Consider the following 6,255-nt stretch of genomic DNA (forward strand, 5'->3'; position numbering starts at 1 on the left):
TCTTGTTTTATAAGCTCACCAGGTGATTCTGATGCACACTGAAGTTTGAACTGAGCTAAGCCAGCCAGATTGATTTCCTTTCAAGAATTTGAACTGGGATATATGAGAAAATCAGTCAATTGTGGGGGAGAGAAGTTGGAAGCTGGTATTATAGAGACTATGAGTAAGCTGAAATTATGAGTAAGCAGAAGCTATGACTAAATGGGGTAGTTGGCTGGTAGTCATAGAAATAGAGAGCAATAGTGACACCCTCTTGGTTGACTATTGCATTCCTGCTGCAGGTGAGAATGACAAGATAGCTCAGTCTCGCACTTAAGTGTGCTTGGAATTTGTCCACTTACATGCTCATTCTCCATTCCAAATGAAGCCCAACAGTATTGCTATTCTTAGGTTCCTGTCATAGTCTTACCTCCTTTATTGTCACATGTACCCTTACAATAGATAGAACTCCCATTGCTTGAGGTGGCCTGAGTGAATCTGTGCTCCTAGAATGTAAAAAGCTGATATAGCTCCAAAGTAGATTGAGCAAAAGTTTAATTTGATTTTTAAAGATTACTTTTTTAAAGAATTACTTCTTGTTGAAATGTGTTCTAATGCCATCACCTTTCCCCTTAAACAGTCACCACTTCCAAATTTAACCATTAGGTCTAACTTCCAGATTCATAGTTGGAGACTTTTTTTTTTTTTTTTTAATTCTCTTATTGGCCTCCTTGTTCAGGCAAATCACCCTTAAAAAAAAGTCTTGCTACTTTTCAACTAGAATGTCCCTGACCTCTCATTTCCCTCAGCCACCGCCCTAATCCTACCGAGGTCTAAACTTCTCTCACATTCATTTCAAAGTCTTCTGTTTAAGGTGTCTTTATCTTTTCTTTTTTTCTCAATTTCTTCATATTTTTCATATTGATCTTCAAATAGTAATAATCATGCTATTCAGGTAGAGTTGTAAACATAAAGATTCCATCAAGTATTGGTGAGGCAGCTGCCTTGCTTGGCTTTGTCAATAGCTGCTGTGTGACCTTACACAGGACCCTACATTGCCTGGATCTTTGACTCCTCACCTGGTAAGAGAGGGGTTGAATCAGAAAAAATAATCTGTAAATTCCTTTCTATTCTGGACATTGTCTACACCATTTTATTTTGCTCATGGCATTTACCTTTATTTATAAAATATTAACTTATTAAATAGCCTGGTCTTGTAGAATTAACTTTTTGTTATCAATGTATTTCAAAAAAGGATGAGGAAGTTCTCAGAACAAAACTGTTTGTACTTAACAATGTTAAAAATGTTTTAACTTAGCATGACAGCTCGGTTTGTATTAGAACCTGACAAACCTTATCAAACCTAGCACTCTTCCTTTCCACCCCCCAAACTCACCCACTGTTGTTCCATCCAAGTCAATCTGTCAAAATGCTCTACATCCTTTTTTCTTTCTTTCTTTCTCTTTCTTTTTCCTTCTCATTTTTGTCTCTGGCCCTTTCCTAATGTCATTTGCTCCACCAGATTGACTTTTTGTTTTCTCAGTCCAAGTCTGTTACTTCCCTTGCTCTGGAAACTTGTCCTAACCAGTCCACTGTAATCTACATTCACTAAACCCACATTTATTGAGCATTTAATATTTGTCAGGCATTCCTTCCACTTGTCCTATAAATTTCCATATGCAACTTCATATCATATTGTTCATATTCTGTTTTGTATTTGTTAGTTTTAGTGTGTATATTTTTTCCCAGCTTGATTTTAAGTGCCTTGAGTTAAATTCTTTGGCTTCTTGTACAGTGCTGTGTGTTCACTCAAGTTATTGAATGAATAAATAAATGAATTAATTAAAATGGGAAACTGGTTTAACTCAGAGGAATTTCAGGGAAATACTTAACTAGTATTTAATTTGAAGTCTAAACAGCTTTGAGGGTTACAATGTAGATGATCCAACTGAGTGGCCTATTTCTGCACTGTGCACTCCTACCTAAGTATTTTTGGTAGGAATCACTCATTTTTGACCCATACTTATTCTCTGTTTACATTATTTCTTCTCTAGAAATGAGTTGATTCGATGACTGACACATGGTAAGTGTTCAGTAATTTTGTTGAATTATTAAAACTATTTAATGCACATTGTGTTTAACTTCTGCAATAATTGTAGAAGTTCCATGAGGGCAGGATTCAAAGAGGATGTGAATCTGTGTTAGTGTCTATCATTGTTGGGCACATAGTAGATATGTAATAAATACAGTACTTTAATGAATGAAGTATAAGATGGGGTTGGCATTATACTTCATTCTTTAGAATAATATAATTCTGAGTTTAAAGTAGGTGCTTAATGAATATTTCCTGAATAAATGAGTAAATTATGTGAAAAATACTTTTCTTTCCTTTGAGATTAAGAATCCTCTTTCCTTAAGTCAGTATTTCTCAGTGTGGTACTGGACCCCTTATATTAGAATCACTTGGGATCCTCGTTAAAAATACATGTTCTTCAGGCTTACTGGAATCAGAATCTTGGTGGTATTGGGGGGTGGTAGTATAAGGAACAGAAATATATATTTTAAACAAGTGCCTCAAGTGACTCTGATGCTCTCTTAAGTTTGAGCACCCTTGTCCTGAGTACACTGAAGGACTAGCGAATGGCTTATGAGGATAGCTGCTCAGTAACTAAGAGCATGGGCCCTGGAGTCAGATTTCTTGGGTTCATGAAACTCCACCATTTACCAAATTTATGTCGTTGAGCAAGTTATTTAACCTCCATGTGCCTCAGTTTTCTCATCTATAAAATGAGAACAGTGTACTTATCTCACAGGGTAGTTGTGAGGATTAAATGAGTCAATATATGTAAGGTACTTAGAGAAAGACATACTACAAATGCTATCCATATGTTTACTATGATTAAAGTGATTAGTGTCCACTTTCAACCAAGTAAGTGCATTTCTGCAGAAAGCCTGTCTTGTTATAGAAAACCCAACCCACAAAGTTTGTTCTTTCTTCCTTTTAGAGAAGTGGACACTTGATGCCAGGAGGCTCCCTTATGACAGTGTAAAGCTGCACAAAGAAAGCTGAGATCATTTACCACATGCTGATGAGCCAGAGGATCAGTACTCAATCTTTTGAACAGCTTCCCAAACTAAGTTCCCACAATTAAAATCACATAAAAAGGGCAGGGATTCAAATGAGTCTAACATGTTTTCTCACTTACCAGAAAGAGTTTGTGCAGCTACAAGGACCAACAAAGCACAAAGCCCGTTGTAGAAACAATCCTGCAGCCAAGTCATCCCTGCCCCAAATCTCTGTAGAGAACAAGAGCGCTCCAGGGCTGCTTCTACCTTCCTGTCTCCAGGAGGTTTGCTATTCTCTGATAGATGAAAATATTCCCAAGACTAAACTAGAGAGTTTATGACTCCCCAGCCCCCACATCTTGGAGAGCAAGAAGAGCTTTGGCAACTGATCAGTCGCACACGGCTGCCTGAGAGCAGGTGTGCCCTGGGAAGTTTAGGAAGATTTTTCTACAATGGGCTCCTTGTCTGTGTATCTATCCAGCTAGGATAGGACTGATGGAATCTTTTAAAATTAGGCTTTCCTCTTATGACATGACTTCTGGAAAGTTACTTAAGATTAGAATTTCTGTTTCCCCTATTTGTAAATAGGAACTTAAAATAGGATGTTAGTGCTAGAAGGAACTTCTAAGACAATTTAATATAACTCCCTAAATTTTATAAAGAGGCTAGATACAGAGACATCGAGGGACTTGCTCGGTATCAAAGAGCTTGGAAGTGGTTGGGTCAGAAATAAAACCTGCTATTAACAAAGAGCCAAAGTGGGGAGATTACTGAAATTTGTGCTTGAAAGGCAAAAATTTAAACACATTCGTATTTTACTTTTTGGTGTTGTTTCTGACAAGCTGGCTAGTGAATAAAAACACAAGGAATTATTTTCTACGGTTTCATGTCATAAAAGTTAACAGACCGGCAGGCGCAGCTGAAGGAGTGGAGCTGCAGCGGCGGTGGCTCTAAGACTGCACTTCCGGTCCTGGCCTCGGCCCAGCCCCAGCACGGTGACGCGGGCCGAGCTGCTGATGCTCCTGGCCTCGGGCTACTTCGTTAGCATCGTGCGCAGGCCGAGGAGTGCTTCTTCCAGCGTCACCTCGTGCACAAAGATGCCTCACCTTGCAGGTGGCAGAGGGCAGCTTCCTGGACGTCCATGTGGAGATTACAGGGCCTGATAATAAAGGAATTTATAAAGGACACCGAGAATTCCCTGGGTAATACACATTTGCTGCTCACAAGGATGAGACACGGAAGTTTTGTTTCAGCAATAGGATGTCCACCATAGCTCCAAAGATAGACAAGACATGGAAACAGAAGCTCACCAGAACAAGCTAGAAGAAATGATTAATGAGCTAGCAGTGGCGATGACAGCTGTAAAGCAGGAACAGGAGCACATGGAAGTTCTGGAGAGAAAACACAGAGCGATCCACGACAACACAAACAGCAGAGTGGTCCTTTGGTCCTTCTTTTAGGCTCTTATTCTAGTTCCCATGACATTGGGGGCAGATCCACTATCCCAAGAGATGTTCTGAAGTCTGGAGAGTTGTATAAAAGTGTTTTCCTCATATCTCACTGTTTACTAAACATCTTGAACTGTACATTCTGAACTGTACATTTGCAGCTTATGTTTCTTTGTTATTAGTAGATAAAAGGGGGAAACATCTTTTTAGGAAAGCTATAATGAAAATTTGACGTTTGATTGGCATTATTTCTTATTTGAATTCTGCCTCCAGAACTCAAGCATTAAATGAAATACAAGTGTATAGTCCTTTTCATGTCTTCTTTTTCTTTTGTTTTCATAATAAACTGCAGCTTGCTCAAGAAATTAGTGCAGAGGCTGATCAGTACTTCACTAAAATGACTGCATTCTTTGGATCCTTCTCCTGCAGGTCAAGTCATTAAAGATTAATTTTGTTGAGTTCTTATGAGAAACAACAATGTGCATCTTGATATTTTCTGCCCAGCCAATGGCACAGCTCTCTGACTTTGGAGTAGGCCACCATGGCAGGGTAGTTTTATGCTTTCTGTCTTGTTTTTGCTTCAAAGATAAGACTTGCTCCACCACACATTCCCCCCTCTCTCCCAAATTTTTATACATTGAACCTTAAGACTCAAAGACCTCCATTTATACTGATGACACAAGCAGCTAGTAACCACTTTTTGGTTTCTGCCTAACCTTACAAGAAGTCTCTCTGAAAGCCAAGTCTCTGGGTGTTTCAGCAAATGGTAGCTCTTTTTCTTTCTGTGCTGGCATGTCCCCTTTCTCTGCTATTGGCACGTAGGAAGTGGATATTCATGCAACTAGGAAAAGTCTGGATTTCTGACTCCAAACAGTTAAAGCCTCTTAGATTTCATTGCAATGGTATTCAGCCACTGTTTTGGGCCACTATTTAATTAGTGTACTGACTGGTCTGCGTCATGTACTAGGGTTTTGTTTTTGTTTCTTTTGGGTCTCTCATTTTTGGCACATGTGAATTTTGTATAAACTGAAATGATTTTCTCTTGGTCTCTGATAATGGGTTTAAAAGTCAAAGGAGCATCTGGCTTGGTGTGGGGATGATCCAGGATTATGTTTGAGACTGACATGTATTTGTTACTTGCACATTTTTTTTGAATCTTTGAAAGGGGAAAATTGCAAGTAATGAGTTTCATATAATCAATTTAAATTTGTTACAGGTTTCCATGTTCAGCTAAACAATTTTTTTTTAAAGTTGGGTGAAAATACTTGCAACAGTTTTTTGATAAGGTGACTGTGATTCACCTTGAGACAATTATTGCATGCCAATTATTTTTGTGTGTGTGAAAATACTTCAGAATTGAATTAAAGATGTAAATTTAAAATTGGTTGTGTATCTAATACGCCCCAGGTTCAGTAAATAAACAATTCTTAAAAAAAAAGTTAATACAAGCTTTGCTGTTAAATAAAACATAGAATTAAGAAAGTTTCTGTGCATATACAGTTTGCTTAATAATTTGGGATCAGGATAATTTTAATTGCTGTTTTAATGGATCCTGATTCTTTCAAAAATATTCCATTATGGTATTCATACACTATATTAAATATCAATTTAAAAATGATTATATATCAATTTTAAAAATTATATATCAATTTTAAAAATGATTCTGATTTTCCATGTCAGTCAAAACTATGTTTCACTTTCCTGAACCTTAATTCTACTTTAATATTTTTTTATATAATTTCAGAAATACATAAAAAGTTGC

At 37.5% G+C, this 6,255-nt stretch overlaps 1 pseudogene; it reads left to right on the plus strand.

Moving 5' to 3' along the window:
* Positions 1 to 5,893, plus strand: part of LOC119540202 — a 29,303-nt pseudogene extending 23,410 nt beyond the window's left edge.
* The last annotated feature ends 362 nt before the right edge of the window (positions 5,894 to 6,255 follow it).

The sequence above is a fragment of the Choloepus didactylus genome, chromosome 7 (assembly GCF_015220235.1).
Source record: "Choloepus didactylus isolate mChoDid1 chromosome 7, mChoDid1.pri, whole genome shotgun sequence".
Lineage (NCBI taxonomy): Eukaryota > Metazoa > Chordata > Mammalia > Pilosa > Megalonychidae > Choloepus > Choloepus didactylus.